This window comes from Pan paniscus, chromosome 19 (assembly GCF_029289425.2).
Source record: "Pan paniscus chromosome 19, NHGRI_mPanPan1-v2.0_pri, whole genome shotgun sequence".
Taxonomy (NCBI): Eukaryota; Metazoa; Chordata; class Mammalia; order Primates; family Hominidae; genus Pan; species Pan paniscus.
In genome coordinates, this window is record NC_073268.2 from 35,022,036 (window position 1) to 35,038,859 (window position 16,824).

Consider the following 16,824-nt stretch of genomic DNA (forward strand, 5'->3'; position numbering starts at 1 on the left):
CGCCCAACTGATTTTTGTATTTTTTGACAACAGGTTTTGCCATGTTACCCACGCTATTCTCGAACTTCTGAGCTCATGTGGTCCGCCCGCCTCAGCCTCCCAAAGTGCTGGGATTACAGGCATGAGCCACTGCATCCAGCCAGAACCAGATAGCTTTATAGGTATTTGCAAACTTCAACAGAGAAAAGTAGGAAACTTAAATTTGTTTTGATGCTCACATAATTCTAATAGTAAACAACAGAAAAAGAAAAATCCACAAACTAATTTTACTCTGAATTCATATAAAAATGGTATTTTCAATAGAATATTCAAATAGTAATATTGGAACATTCGAAAAATAAAAATAATAAAAATAAATTTAAAAAATACAATATTGGAACAATGTTTAAATTTGGGCTTATACATATGAATGTTTTGTAACAGTCTTCTCAATACCATCCCCTTATACCTATGGAAGAAAGACATTGCTGATCCACCATATCATTTTCCCCATAGAATATAAAGGCAGTTACGGCTGGGCACGCTGGCTCACGCCTGTAATCCCAGCACTTTGGGAGGCTAAGGCGGGCGAATCACAAGGTCAGGAGGCCGAGACCAGCCTGGCCAACATGATGAAACTCCATGTCTAATAAAAATACAAAAAATTAGCTGGGCATAGTGGTGGGCACCTGTAATCCCAGCTACTCGGGAGGCTGAGGCAAGAGAATCGCTTGAACCTGGGAGGCGGAGGTTGCAGTGAGCCGAGATCGTACCACTGCACTACAGCCCGGGTGACAGAGTGAGACTCCATCTCACAAAAAAAAAAAAAAAAAAAAAAAAAGAAGAAGAATATAAAGGCAGTTCAAAAGGCATAAGTACTCCTTCACTTTATCAGAATTGAAATAGAATGCAAAACTTATTTCCCACTTCCAGGTTTTCTACTTCAAAAAGCCAAGTTAGATTATTATATCTTATACATTATATGCCAAAATTAATCAGACATGGATTAATGAGTTTAATCAGAAATAACTTTTAATAATAGGTTAAATATACTCTATAAAACCAATTTTAAGAAATACATAGGCCGGCGTGGTGGCTCAGGCCTGTAATCCCAACACTTTGAGAGGCTGAGGCAGGCAGATCACTTGAGGTCAGGAGTTCAAGACCAGCCTGGCCAACATGATGAAACCCCATCTCTACTAAAAATGCAAAACTTAGGCCAGGCACAGTGGCTCAAACCTGTAATCCCAGTGCTTTTGGAGGCCAAGGCAGGCGGATCACAATGCCAGGAGCTTGAGACCAGCCTGGCCAACATGGTGTAACCCCGTCTTTACTAAAAATACAAAAATTAGCCAGGCGTGGTGGCAGGCGCCTGTAGTCCCAGCTAGTTGGGAGGCTGAGGCAGGAGAATCGCTTGAACCCAGGAGGAGGAGGTGGCAGTGAGCCAAGATCACACCACTGCACTCCAGCCCGGGCAACAGTGCCAGATTCCATATCAAAAACAAACAAACAAACAAACAAAAAAGGTTTTTTTCTTCTTTAAACTTGCAGTAATCTCAAATTTTATTTTATAATATCAAGTGTTTTAAACCTCAAACATTTAGCAACCTTCCCAAAATCAAACTTCAGTTTCAAAATTTTCTTCCCTGGCACCTGGCTTTTCAGATACTTCAGAGGGCCCCTGAAGTGTCTGGAAAAGAAAGGCAAACAGGATTATGTGACACGTTTAGGTACACGGAATTGCCAAAATGGTGTTTAATCTTCTCTAGGTTATATCTTAGTAAATAACGCTTATGTATGCTCCAAAATTGCATGGGATTTCTAAAGTTCTAATGTCTCCGTATTTGCTATCAATCATAATTAAGGTTGTTAAGTTATTGTAAACCATGGAGATAACCAAACTTCTTTGCCAACTGTGTTTCTGACTATAATTACCCTGACAACTTGGCTATTCACAGATGTTTGTTGTCTTGTTTTAATCCTTTTCAGAAGAGGGTCTATAATAGACTGTAAGACTTTAACAGGTGCTCTCAAATACAGACTTCAGATAACTTTGGAGATTGTTAACATTTTAATAAAGGAAAATGAACAGGACTCATGAAGAGCTGAAATGTTTACAAATATCAAGCAAAACAAGAGTTAACTAAATGGACTGAACTCAGAAAGCTGAAGCAACCTTTTTGACTTTTGGTTGGAATATTGCTGATCCTTGTTTGGTTTTTCAGAGTCAAGGAAACTCATTTTGAACTATTTACGGCCTTTAATAATTGAGTAAGGTATATTCCTACGAAAAAAACTTTGGAGCATGTTATGTTTCTCTCTGCCTGGTGCCTCTAAAATTTGAAAACTGTGAGTATTCTTTAATTTTTTGATTTTTAAATTTTTAAAACGTTTTTTACTTATTTATTTTTGAGACAGAGTTTCACTCTTGTTGCCCAGGCTGGAGTGCAGTGGCTCAATCTGAACTCAATGCAACCTCTGCCTCCCGGATTCAACCGATTCCCTTGCCTCAGCCTTTCAAATAGCTGGGATTACAGGCACCAGCCACCACGCCCAGCTAATTTTTTGTATTTTTAGTACAGATGGGGTTTCACCATGTTGGCCAGGCTGGTCTCGAACTCCTCCTGACCTCGTGATCAGCCTGCCTTGGCCTCCCAAAGTGCTGGGATTACAGGCGTGAGCCACCGCACCCCGCCTATCTGTGAGTATTCTTATGGCAATATAAGTGTTTGCAATAGTGCAATGAGAATCCATTTTTCTTTTGTAACAGGATACAACTGGAGAAAATGGTTATTTTAACAAGGCTTTTACTGGAAGGGTATGCTCCCCTTTAAGGAGTCAAGCTCGAAGTCGAACTTGCAGAACCAACAAAAGCCCCATGGAGAAAGTGACCTAATACCCTCATCTTCGCAGTCCTTGTACAGGGTTCCTGACCTGTGGTCAGTAAAGAATATCACTTTCTAACAGGTTCTAGGAGCTCCAAGTTTATCTTGAGACCTTAAGAGGAGAGGATCACCCAACTCATAGGTGTTTCAAGGTCTTATCTGAGATTCCTTGGGGAATAGAGTTCCATCAAAGCCAATCTAAAAGGCCTATGTAGACATAATTATTCTTGCTATACTTTAGGCAAATAATCAGGTCAAGTATAGGGCTAAGGGATTTTGCAAACCACTCAGTCCTATCATGATTTTTTAACAAAAATGAGGACTGGAAAGAGAGAGATCATGTTCCAAAATTTACCATACATTTGTCATTAAATTCTAAACTCATTAGTTGTTTTTAAGTTTTCACCTACATTTTAGACTAACCCTGCTTGTTCCTGTGAACTAACCAGCAATCTCCAGCTGCATCTCAGAAAGAACAACAGGGATGGGTAATGTAAAAATCTGGACCAATATTCTAGTTCTGAGCAATTATCCTTCAAATTCTTCCAGGTGATGGGAATACATAGGATGCCCATCACAGAGGTTTCCTTTTGGGAAAGTAAGACCAAGGGAGCTAACCAAAGCCAAGCACCATGCACCCAAATCCTAGCAAGCATAACTAGAGCCACCAGTTATCTGGGTGTGTCACAAGACATCCTTTCCTCTCCCTTACTGGAGGAGGACTCGGTTCCACAGTTTCACCTTAGCATTTGGCTTACAAGGAGTCCATGCAACTCCCCTGAGACACATCTTTGTCCCAGACTCAATTCCAAATTTCAGGTCAAAGCCCTAGGAAAAAAACTGGATCTGAGGGATCCAGAGGCAAATGACAACAGAGGTTAAAAGGCACATTGCAGGTGAGCGTGGCTGACTCCTGCTGATTAAGCCAACTCCAAGCTTCCTGTTTCATGGATAAAGGCCACATTAATATCCATGGCATAAATGAGGCCTAGGGACTCCAAAGCTACTGACAGTAGGTGGGAAAGAGACATAGGTGAGACAAATAATTCCTATTGTCTAGACGCCCCTGTTTCATGGGTGCAAGCCACTTTGGTACTCATGGTGGCACCTGCCAAGGTCGCCAGAACTCGGGGATGCAAGGACAGAAGACTGAAAGAGGACACTCTTTCCTCTCACCCTCACGTATCCTGGGTATATGCTAGGAAAATAAGGGAACCAGGGAGGCCTGCTTCCCTCTTTCTAGATTGGTAGCCATTCATCTTCAATCTGTACCCCTTTCAAATGCATCCTGAACCTCTGGGACTCCTTTAAAAGGAGGCTTTTTCCCTTTCTCCTCAGTTCCCTCTTCACTAATAGATAATTGTGTTTCTGTACTACAAGACACTCCCCTCAAATGCATCCTCCGAACTAGAAAGAGTTAATTTCCCAAACTTTAAACTGGTTGGCTTAGGATTGGGCTCAGAGGAAGGGAACCCAAAAGCCCAACATGCCAGCAAAAGGGTAAAGTCGGGTTTTTGGCCTCCCTCTCCCTGTGAAAATTGGTAAAAGGCCTCAGTATTTTTCAGCTCTCCTTACCCCGCCCCTTGTTTCGTTTTGATGCATGTTTTCTAATAACCCGGTTTGTCTGTTCTTGCCTTCAGGCCATCAAACTCCAAATGGTCATGCAACCGGAGCCTCTGATGGTGGCCCCTTCTGCTGGGAACCCCTAAATAGGCCTCTTAGGGAGCTCTGACTGCTGTTTCCCCCAAAACAGGCCCCTGTCAGCAGGAAGCAGTTAAGATCGGTCTTCGTCCGTGTCCTTAATCTAACAATTGCTAGATTAGAGGGGAAATGAGATAGCCAGGTGGGAGAGGGTCCCCAGAGAAACTACAACAAGCCTGCCCACTGGAGCTGAGCCTCAGGAGGTTCATGCCATTTGCAGTGGGGAGGAGTGTGGCCCCTCCTCTTCCTGTGTGGAACCTGAGATTTGAATGGCAGGGCGGGAAGTGCTCTAGCAGGAGACTCTGGCCTTGTGGAGTATCCCTATTTCCCCTTTTTTTCCCTTTTCACCCAATAAAACCCTCTGCTTTACTCACCCTTTAAACTGTCTGCAAGCCTGAATTTTCATAGCCATGGGACGGACAAGTTCTTTAGCTGAACTAAGGAAAAGTCCTGCAATGCTAACAGAGCTGCCTTAGTTGATTTCTAGAGTGAAGAATCTTTTTACATTCTTTTTTTTTTTTTTTTTTTTTTTTGAGACAGAGTCTAGCTCTGTCACCCAGGCTGGAGTGCAGTGATCTCGGCTCACTGCAACATCCACTCCCGGGTTCAAGCAATTCTCGTGCCTCAGCCTCCTGAGTAGCTGGGATTACAGATGCCCGCCACCACGTCCAGCTAATTTTTGTATTTTTAGTAGAGACAGGGTTTCACCATGTTGGCCAGGCTGGTCTTGAACTCCTGACCTCGTAATCCGCCCGGCTTGGCCTCCCAAAGTGCTGGCTCACAAGCGTGAGCCACTGCACCTGGCTACATTATTTTATTAGCCCTATAACTGAGACTCAAACTCTACTTACATTCTCTTGCATTACTAGTAATTCAAAAAGATAACTATGGTAAGGCCCTGGAGACTCAGTGGCTCATGCCTATAATCCCAACACTTAGGAAGGCCGAGGCAGGAGGACTGCTTGAGCCCAGGAGTTCAAGACTGGCCTAGGCAACATTGCAAGACACTGCCTCTACAAAAACTTTAAAAATTAGCCAGGTGTGGTGGCAAACACCTGCAGTCCTAACTACTCAGGAGGCTAAGGCAGAAGGATCCCTTGAGCACAGGAGTTTAAGGCTGCAGTAAGCTATGATCTGAGAGACAGAGCACAACTCTGTCTCTCTCTAAAAAAAAAAAAAATTTGGACAGGTGTGGTGGCTCACGCCTGTAATCCCAGCACTTTGGGAGGCCAAGGTGGGTGGATCACCTGAGGTTAGGAGTTCAAGACCAGCCTGGTCAACATGGTGAAACCCCATCTCTACTAAAAAATACAAAAATTAGCCAGGCAGGCCGGACACAGTGGCTCACGCCTGTAATCCCAGCACTTTGGGAGGCCGAGATGGGTGGATCACGAGGTCAGGAGTTTGAGACCAGCCTGTCCAATATGGTGAAACCCCATCTGTTGGGAACAGGCCTCCAAATCTGGCCATAAACTGGCCCCAAAACTGGCCTTAAACAAAATCTCTGCAGCACTGCGACATGTTTGTGATGGCCATGATGCCCACGCCGAAGGTTGTGGGTTTACCGAAATGAGGGCAAGGAACACCTGGCCCACCCAGGATGGAAAACTGCTTAAGGTGGTCCTAAGCCACAAACAATACCATGAGTGATCTGTGCCTTAAGGACATGCTCCTGCTGCAGATAACTAGCCAGGGCCCATACCTTTGTTTTGGCCCATCCCTTTGTTTCCCATTTTAGTTAATCTATAATCTATAGAAACAATGCTTATCACTGGCTTGCTGTCAATAAATATGTGGGTAAAACTCTGTTTGAGGCTCTCAGCTCTGAAGGCTGTCAGCCCCCTGATTTCCCACTCCACACTTCATATTTCTGTGTGTGTGTCTTTAATTCCTCTAGCAACGCTGGGTTAGGGTCTCCACGACCGAGCTGGTCTCCGCACACAGAGCTGGTCTCGGCACCCATCTCTACTAAAAAGTACAAAAATTAGCAGGGTGTGGTGGCTCACGCCTGTAGTCCTAGCTACTCAGGAGGCTGAGGTAGGAGAATCGCTTGAACCCGGGAGTCAGAGGTTGCAGTGAGCCGAGATCGCACCACTGCAATCCAGCCTGGGCAACAGAGTGAGACTCCACCTCAAAAAAAAAAAATTAGCCAGGCATGGTGGTGGGCACCTGTAATCCCAGCTACTCGGGAGGCTGAGGCAGAATTGCTTGAACCAAGGAGGCGGAGGTTGCAGTGAGCTGAGATTGCGCCATTGCACTCCAGCCTGGGTGACAAGAGCAAAACTCTGTCTCAAAAAAAAAAATTTAACTTATACTTATTTACATTTATTTACTTATAAAACCGTATGTCTCCACTTCAATATCTCAAAGAAATTTCTAACTCAAAATAATCTAGTCATTCAAGCCAATCTTCTTTCTGAGTTGCCTATAAAATTAAAGTGTGTCACACTAATGTATCCAATTTAGTAATCCAAAAACCTAAGGTTTTTTTAAAATTTATTTATTTAGAGACAGGGTCTCGCTCCGTTGCCCAGGTTGGAGTGCAGTAACACAAGCACAGCTCACTGCAGCCTTGATTTCCTGAGCTCAAGTGATCCTCCCACCTTAGCCTCCCAAGCAGCTGAGACTACAGGCACACACCACCATGCTCAACTAATATGTTTTCTTTTTAGTAGAGACAAAGTCTTGTTATGTTGCCCAGGCTGGCCTCAAACTCCAGAGTGCAAGCACTCTCACCTAAGTGAGAACCTGACCAAAAAGGGGGAGTTTTTTTAAACAAAATTCTGGGAGGTCATTGTTTTGGACTAAGCTCATGCACTGGGCCCCAACAAACCAAACCAAAATGGAATCACTTGTGCTAAGACTTTAAGGAAACACACAGATTCTAGAACAGAGCAGGTTTTGTTTTTTCTCCAGCAAATTTCTATAACAGCATAGGTATCCACTCCCAAAATTCCCATTAAGTCTTTTAATCAATTTCATTTCCCCTCGCCTAGAGACCACCAAACTTCAGATGATCATGCAGCAAAGTTCCAGCCAGTTCCAGGTGAAGATACTACCCCTGGCCATCAAAAAGCTACCCTCCTTCCACTAGACAGAACAGGGTGAGAGTTCCGTGATCTCCAACACGTAGGGACTAAGCCCCAAATCAGCATGAAGCAGTTACAGAAGAAAGACCTTCAGTCCTTCTGCCTCCCATAAAGATTTATGGGGATCATGTCTCTCAGAGGAAGATGAGGCAGGAGAATAGGGTCTGGAGGCAGGGAACCTAAGGCTGTTTCATGTCAATTTCCTAGAACTAAATTGAAAGGAAAACCCTAACTTTCCATGCCTAAGTAACAAAAGGACCAGAGGTGACTCCCTTTGACCTTTCCTGAGCACTGCAGATGGGATATTGGCTGTCCCCAGCAAATCAGACTGATTTGCTGGTGGAGTCTTCGTTTGCAACTTTGTAACTTCACCCTAGCCTCTGATTGGTTGCTTTTTGCAGATGCGAAGTTACAAAGTTTTTGCAACCAATCGGATGTTTGCACAGGAGTGTGACCTTTGTAACTTCACATCAGCCTCTGGTGGGCTGCTTTCCCCAACCAATCAGACTGATTGCAGGCTACCCTTCAGTTACATGAGGTGAGCATGAAGTGGCCAATGGGAAACTTCTAGGGGGTATTTGAACCCAAGAAGATTCTACACCTGGGCTCCTTGAGCCGCTCCTCAGGTCTGCTCCCACACTGTGGAGTGTACTTTCATTTTCAATAAATCCCTGCTTTTGTTCTTTTGTTACTTCATTCTTTCTTTGCTTTGCTGGACATTTTAACCAATTCTTTGTCCAAAACGCCAAGAACCTGGAGTCATGACCCTCTACTGGTGACAAAAATACAAGCCCTCTCTTTTTATCTTTTTGATTCAAATGGAAGAAAAAGCTCTTGTGAGTTTTCCCAAAATTCAACATTATTATAGTTTTCCTTTAATACTAAAGTAAAATTACAAGATAAAAATTAAATTTTACTGTCAACAAGATCAGTTGTATTGATTAGATCTTATAGTCTTATTTATTTCAAAATAAAAATAGGGCACACTGTATGACAGATATTAAACAAACTCAAAACTTCAGAGATAAAAGGTATCTTAGATGCACAAGTGCCTGAAGGGTTGGGTGGTGTGCTTAAGGTCACAGTTAATAACAAAACTATAACTAAAAAACCTAAAGGTACTAAATACAAGGTGGTATCCTAAATTAGATCCTGAAACAGGAAAAGGATGTTAGTGGAAAATCTGGACAAAATTGGTAGTTTAGTTAATAATATTGTAACAATGTTAACTTGTTAGCATTGACAAATGTACCATGGTTATTTAAAATGTTAACATTAGAGGAAAGGCCGGGCATGGTGGCTCACACCTGTAGACCCAGGATTTTGGGAGGCTGAGGTGGCCGGATCACTTGAGGTCAAGCATTTGAGACCAGTCTGGCCAACATGGTGAAACACTGTCTCTACTAAAAAATACAAAAATTAGCCAGTCCTGGTGGCGTGCACCTGTAATCCCAGCTACTTGGGAGGCTGAGACACAAGAATCACTTGAACCCAGGAGACGGAGGGTGTAGTGTCCCCCAGTGTGGGGGACAGAGTGAGACTCTCCAAAAAAACAAAGAAAAGAAAAAAAAATCAGAGGAAAGTAGATGAAAGGTATACAAGAACTCTGTACTATCTTCTTTGCACTTTTTCTGTACATCTGAAATTATTAAGTAAAAACAAAAGGCTTATTTTAAAATTCTAAATCTGAAACTGATTTCTAATCCAGAATACTTCCCATCTGCTTCCATAAGAATACCCACCTAGAAAGGCATTAAGTTCTAAAACCAAGTATACAGAGATAACAAACTATAGCACCTGCCTGCAGCACCCTCAAACAAAAAAACAATCAAAAGAAATATTCTCTATTTTTCTGTTTAATAGGGAAGGGAATTAACACTCATTGACTTCTCGCTATATTCCAGGCATTTTGCTTATTTAATTCTCATAACTGGGGTGGGCGCAGTGGCTCACACCTGTAATCCCAGCACTCTGGGAGGTCGAGGGCAGAGGATCACTTGAGCCTAGGAGTTCGAGACAAGCCTGGGCAACATGGTGGAACCCTGTCTCTACAGAAAAAAAAAAAAAAAAAAAATTTAGTCAGGCGTTGTGGTGTGCAACTGCAGTCCCAGCGACTTGGGAGGCTGAGGTGGGAGGATCCCCCAAGCTCAGGAGGTAGAGGCTGCAGTTGACCCACTGCACTCCAGCCTGAGTAACAGCCAGATCTTGTCTCAAAAAATAAAAATATATATATAATTCTCACAACTGTTTTAAAATAATTACCACCTCAAATTATACTTGAAGTTCAAAGAATGTAAGTAATTTGCTCACTATCATATAGCTACTAGGTAACAGAGCCAGATTTCCATACCTCATCATCAACTTTCTCTAGGTTATCTAGGCACTCTACAGTCATCTGTGTATTTAAAAAGAAGTATTTGTTACTAAATTTTACAGATTCTACCTCTATGGCATTTTTCACATCAAAACCCTCACTGCCAATCCCACTGCCACTACTTTTTGTTTAGGTCTCTGTTACCTCTTGTCTGTTCTACAGCAAAACACCTCTCAAGCATTCCAATCTCTAGTCTTATTCTCTTTAGTCCATTCTGTACACCTGTAAAGAACAGCTTCTTGCTCAGCCTCCCAACATCTATGAGGATGTTTTAGTAATGGTCTTAGATTTCCTTTTGAGATATTACCTCTCCTCTGCCTAGGTATTCCCCTCTAGGAAACATGTACTTGGTTTTTGGAAATTCTGAATCTTGAACAAATGATACAAGTCTGGAAAAAAACGGTTGGCACTTATTCATTTGGGTGGCATCCTGATGAAACTGTCTATTCATTCCTTGTATCAAGACCCCAGGAGCTATCCTAGACTCTCTTCCGCCTTCCTTTTCAGTCTGTGAGCAACTTAATAGTCTTATAATAAAGACTATTTTTTTTTTTTTTTTGAGACAGAGTCTCACGCTGTTGCCCAGGCTGGAGTGCAGTGGCGCAATCTCGGCTCACTGCAACCTCCGCCCCCGGATTCAAACAATTCTCGTGCCTCAACCTCCTGAGCAGCTGTGATTACAGGCGTCCACCACCACGCCCAGCTAATTTTTGTATTTTTAGTGAAGACAAGGTTTCACCATGTTGGCCAGGCCGGTATGGAACTTTTGACCTCAAGTGATCTGCCCGCCTTGGCTTCCCAAAGTGCTGGGATTACAGGCATGAGCCACTGCGCCTGGCCAAGAAAATTCTTAAGATAGTTGGTATCACTTCTCTGCTTCCAAAAACCCTAACAGATACATCACTCCTAACTCAAATAAGATCTCTAAAGCATTTCTTTCTTTCTTTTTTTTTTTTTTTTTGAGACAGAGTTCAAAGCGATCCCCCTGTGTCAGCCTCCCAAGTAGCTGGGACTACAGGCGTGCACCACCACACCTGGCTAATTGTTGTATTTTTTGGTAAAGACAAGGTTTCACCATGTTGGCCAGACTGGTCTGAAACTCCTGACCTCAAGTGATCCACCCGCCTCAGCCTCCCAAAGTGCTAGGATTACAGGCGTGAGCCACCGCACCTAGCCAAGATCTCTAAAGCACTTCTAAAGAATTACTCAATCTTCCTGCTCAAAAACTTTAACCTACAAGTTCTCAATATTATATAATCTTCTCCAGGTTAAGTTTTCAGGGTTCTCCCCATTTCGGTCCAAACTACATTTCTAAACTTATTTTCCACCAATGGCATTACATTCATTAATGTTATTCTCTCCACTTGAAATGCTATCCACAAAACCCCCATGTCTGCCTACAAATCCTACCCACCCTTCCGAATCTATTTCATTGTTCCCTAGTATATCAATTCTCATCCAATTCCACTTGAAATGTAGTTGGTGCAACTAAGAAACTGAATTTTATTTAATTTTTATTAAGTTTAACTTAAATTTATGGTAGCTAGGGGTTACCATATTGGACAGCTTAGCTCTAGCATATAATCTATTTTGCTCTACTATAAAATATTCAAGGAAAATATAAGAAGTTATTTAGGCGTTTCCTTAATCTCACCAGCATGCCACTCCAAAACACCCTGAAGTTGCTCAGATCTAAGTTAGAGAATAACAGGCATAGAAAATCAAATTCAAAATCCATAACAAATCATACAATGTACCAACAGCTGGTCCCACATATGAGGGCCTCTTAAGCTACTGAACCTTTGAAGAAATTTGAAAAAGGGACTCCTTTTAAGGATATGCAACTCCATAAGCACAAGACATGGATAATGGATAGCAGAGCACAGACTTAATTTCAGTCCTCACTCGCCCCTTTGACAGATGCCCCTGGCTTAGAGCCACACATACTTCCCATATTGTCTTTCCTCTAGCCTTTTACTGCATCTCAGAATGTCTTTTTTTCTACCTTTGGCTCAGCAACTATCTCCTAGATGTCCTCCCAGACTACTATACTTACTGTCTTCCCTAATCTCTAATTTGGATTCAGAACCCTCTTCTGTGTTTCTGTAATATAAAAATATCTCTGATATTGCACTTATCATACTAGCTTATAATTATTTATTTTCTCCATTGATTTCCTACCCTGGAACAATACGCTCTCTGCAGACACAGGTCACATTTTTTCACCATTACGTTTTCACCTACTACATAGCACCTAAACATAGTAGGTGCCAAATCAATGTAACCATGAATCAAACTGATTCATTCTTGGCCGGGTGCGGTGGCTCACGCCTGTAATCCCAGCACTTTGGGAGGCTGAGGCAGGTGGATCACGAGGTCAGGAGATCGAGACCATCCTGGCTAACACGGTGAAACCCCGTCTCTACTAAAAATACAAAAAATTAGCTGAGCGTGGTGGTGGGCGCATGTAGTTCCAGCTACTCGGGAGGCTGAGGCAGGAGAATGGCGTGAACCCAGAAGGCGGAGCTTGCAGTGAGCCGAGATCGCGCCACTGCACTCCAGCCTGGGCGACAGAGCGAGACTCCGTCTCAAAAACAAAACAAAACAAAACAAACAAAAAAAACCTGATTCATTCTTATGTAAAATGCATTAAAATAAGAGAAATTTTACAATATTTAAATTACCTATCAATTTTAACAGAATCTAATTTCACTTGATCTTAGATTACAAGAATGATATTTTCAAACATAATTTATCATCTTTCATATCTCCCTTACTAAAGTAAAAAGTTTGGTTTTTTGGTTTGTTTGTTTGTTTTTCATTTTTGACAAGATCTGGCTCTACCACCCAGGCTGGAATGCAGTGGTGTAATCTCAGCTCTCCCAGGCTCAAGCCATCCTCCTACCTCAGCCTCCCGAGTAGCTGGGACTACAGGCACACACCACCCTACTCAGCTAATTTTTATATTTTTTGTACAGATGGGGTATCGCCATGCTGCCCAGGCTGGTCTCAAACTCGTGAACTCAAGCTGTCCACCCGGCTTGGCCTCCCAAAATGCTGGGATTACAGGCAGGAGCCACCAAGCCTGGATATAAGTTTTAAAGTGAACAAAAATGGGCCGGACACAGTGGCTCCCACCTGCAATCCCAGCACTTTGGGAGGCCAAGGCAGGAGAATCATTTGAAGTCAGGAGTTTGAGACCAGCCTGGCCAACATGTTAAAACCCCATCTCTACTAAAAATAAGAAAAAAATTAGCCGGGCATGGTGGTGTGTGTCTGTAATCCCAGCTACTGGGAAAGCTGAGGCAGGAGAATCCCTTGAACCTGGGAGGTGGTGGTTACAGTGAGCCGGGATCGTGCCACTGCACTCCAGCCTGGGAGACAGAGTGAGATTCTACCTCAAAAAACCAAAACCAATAAGTATTTACTAATAAATTTAATGGTCTAACTTTTAAATAATTTTACTTCTAACTATCTGGTTGTTATAATGGAGACAAAGTAGTATATCTCAATAGCACATTAATCTTTAGCACAGGTAGAGTAATACATTTTGTACATAATCTATAATGAAAAATGACAATCCCCCCAAAATTGTTAAAATATTCCAAAAGAAACTTACATGTGCTCACTTCAGCAGCACATATACTAAAAACCTGGAACAATACAGAGATTAGCCTGGCTGCTGAGCAAGGATGACATACAAATTCATGAAACGTTCCATTAAAAAAAATTTTAAACTTATGTAAGTTGTACAAAACTTCAAACTATTTTCTAAACGGCAAAAAGAGAAACTAAAGGTCAGCAGTCAACAAAGAAAACTTCTGACAAGTAATCTAATACATGACACAAAAATAGGCATCTCCTACTATTGACCTCCTTTTTTCTGATAAGCACAACTTCCAAAGAAAGATATGTAGGTCACCCAACTTCTATACTTTAGCAACCAAGGAGAAGTGGATGAGTCTTCCTATTTTTCTGCCCAGTATTTGTCTTCTTTCCTTAGCAAATGTTACCGTGTCTCTATTTGCTTTTTTTTTTTTTTTTTTTTTTTTTTTTTTTTTTTGAGAGGGAGTCTCGCTCTGTTGCCAAGGCTGGAGTGCAGTGGCGGGATCTTGGGTCACTCCAAGCTCCGCCTCCCAGGTTCACGCTATTCTCCTGCCTCAGCCTCCCAAGTAGCTGGGACTACAGGCACCCGCCACCATGCCTGGCTAATTTTTTTGTATTTCTAGTAAAGACGAGGTTTCACTGTGTTAGCCAGGATGGTCTCGATCTCCTGCCCTTGTGATCTGCCCGTCTCGGCCTCCCAAAGTGCTAACTTGACCTAATTCTCATTTATAGAACACTATACACAACAAATCAAGAATACACATTCTTCTCAAGTATGTACAGAACAACCAAAATAGACCATATACTGGGCCATGAAACAAGTTTGCTTTTTTTTTTTTTTTTTTGAGACAGGGTCTCACTCTGTCGCCCAGGCTGGAGTGCAGTGGCACAATCTTGGCTCACTGCAACCTCCGCCTCCCGGGTTCAAGCAATTCTTCTGCCTCAGCCTCCAGAGTAGCTGGGATTACAGGCATCCACTACCACGCCTGGCTAATTTTTTGTATTTTTAGTGGAGACGGGTTTCGCCATGTTGGGCAGGCTGGTCTCGAACTCCTGACCTCAAACAATCCGCCTGCTTCAGCCCCCCAAAGTGCTGGGATTACAGGTGTGAGCCACCACGCCCAGCCTGAAACAAGTTTTAATAAATAAAGAATTAAATTCAGACAGTATGTTTTCCGACCACACAGAATTAAATCAGAAATCAAAAATCAGAAAAATATCAAGAAAATTCCTAAATATTTAAAAATTAAACAACACACTTCTAAATACACATGGTTTGTCAAACAGAAATATAAAAGTGAAATTGGAAAATATTCTGAATTGAAATACAGGGACACAGGAAAATTTTATAACATTAAATCCTTATATTAGAAGAGGCTGGGCGCAGTGGCTCACGCCTGTAATCCCAGCACTTTGGGAGGCCGAGGCAGGTGGATCATGAGGTCAGGAGATCGAGACCATCCTGGCTAACACAGTGAAACCCCGTCTCTACTAAAAAATAGAAAAAAATTAGCCGGGCGTGGTGGCGGGCACCTGTAGTCCCAGCTACTCGGGAGGCTGAGCAGAATGGCGTGAACCCAGGAGGTGGAGCTTGCAGTAAGCCAAGATCGCGCCACTGCACTCCAGCCTGGGAGACAGAGGGAGACTCTGTCTCAAAAAAAAAAAAGAAAAGAAGAAAGATTTAGTACCAAAATATAAGCATCCAGATTAAGAAACTTAAAAAAAAAAAAAAGGAAGAGCAAATTAAATACAACACAGCAAAAGGAAATAATGAGCCAAAGTAAAAAAAAAAAATGGGGGAAAAAAAGAAACCAATAAAGAAAAGTCAATGACACCAACAGCTAGATTTTTGTTGTTGTTATTGTTGAAACGGAGTCTTGCTCTGTCACCCAGGCTAGAGTGCAATGAGGCGATCTCAACTCACTGCAACCTTTGCCTCCCAGATTGAAGTGATTCTCATGCCTCAGCCTCCTGAGTAGCTAGGATTACAGGCATCTGCCACCACGCCCGGTTAATTTTTGTATGTTTAGTAGAGACGGGGGTTTCACCATGTTGGTCAAGCTGGTCTCGAACTCCTGACCTCGCTCGTGATTCACCCACCTCTGCTTCCCAAAGTGGTGGGATTATAGGCGTGCAGTAGCACGCCCATCCTCAAAAGCTAGCTAGGTAACTCTGTAGACAAACTAATGCCAAAGAGAAAGAAAAAACAAATTACCAGTATCAGGAATTAAAGAGGTGATACCACTACAGACGCTATCAACATTAAAAGAAAAATATGGGATTATTATAAGTAATTTTACCAGTTAATCTGATAACTCCCATGAAATGGAGAGTCTCTGAAAAAACATAAACTATCGAAGTTCATTCAAAAATAGAGGGGCCGGGAGCAGTGGCTCACGCCTGTAATGCCAGCACTTTGGGAGGCTGAGGCGGGCGGATCACCTGAGGATGGTCAGGAGTTTGAGACCAGCCTGGCCAACATGATGAAACGCAGTCTCTACTAAAAATACAAAAAAAAAAAAAAAAAAAATTAGCTGGGTGTGGTGGCACGCGCCTGTAGTTCCAGCTACTCAGGAGGCTGAGGCAGGAGAATCGCTTAAACCCAGGAGTTGGGGATGGCAGCGAGCCAAGACTGCGCCACTGCACTCCAGCCTGGGCGACAGAGCGAGACTCCATCTCAAAAAATAAATTAAAAAAAAGGATAGGCCGGGCGCGGTGGCTCATGCCTGTAATCCCAGCACTTTGGGAGGCCGAGGCGGGTGGATCACGAGGTCAGGAGATTGAGACCATCCTGGCTAACACAGTGAAACCCTGTCTCTACTAAAAATACAAAAAATTAGCTGGGCGTGGTGGCAGGCGCCTGTAGTCCCAGCTACTCGGGAGGCTGAGGCAGGAGAATGGTGTGAACCCGGGAGATGGAGCTTGCAGTGAGCTGAGATCGTGCCACTGCACTCCAGCCTGGGTGACACAGCAAGACTCCATCTCAAAAAAAAAAAAAAAAAAAAAAAGGATAAATAGAGGATAGCACAGTGGCTCACACCTGTAATCCCAGCACTATAGGAAGCCGAGTGGGGAGGATCACTTGAGCCCAGGAGTTTGAGACCAGCCTGGGCAACATGCCAAAACCCAATCTCTACCCCCCAAAAATTTTTTAACTGGCTGGGTGTGGTGGCATGTGCATGTGGTTCCA

At 42.9% G+C, this 16,824-nt stretch overlaps 1 protein-coding gene and 1 non-coding gene across 6 annotated transcripts in view; one reads left to right on the forward strand and one right to left on the reverse strand.

The window, feature by feature from the left end:
- Positions 1-16,824, reverse strand: part of TAOK1 (TAO kinase 1) — a 164,518-nt gene that overhangs the window by 117,557 nt on the left and 30,137 nt on the right. The window lies entirely within an intron of this gene.
- Positions 13,650-13,755, forward strand: LOC112437620 (U6 spliceosomal RNA). Its single transcript, XR_003026186.2, has one exon. It is a non-coding gene; the product is annotated as a U6 spliceosomal RNA (small nuclear RNA).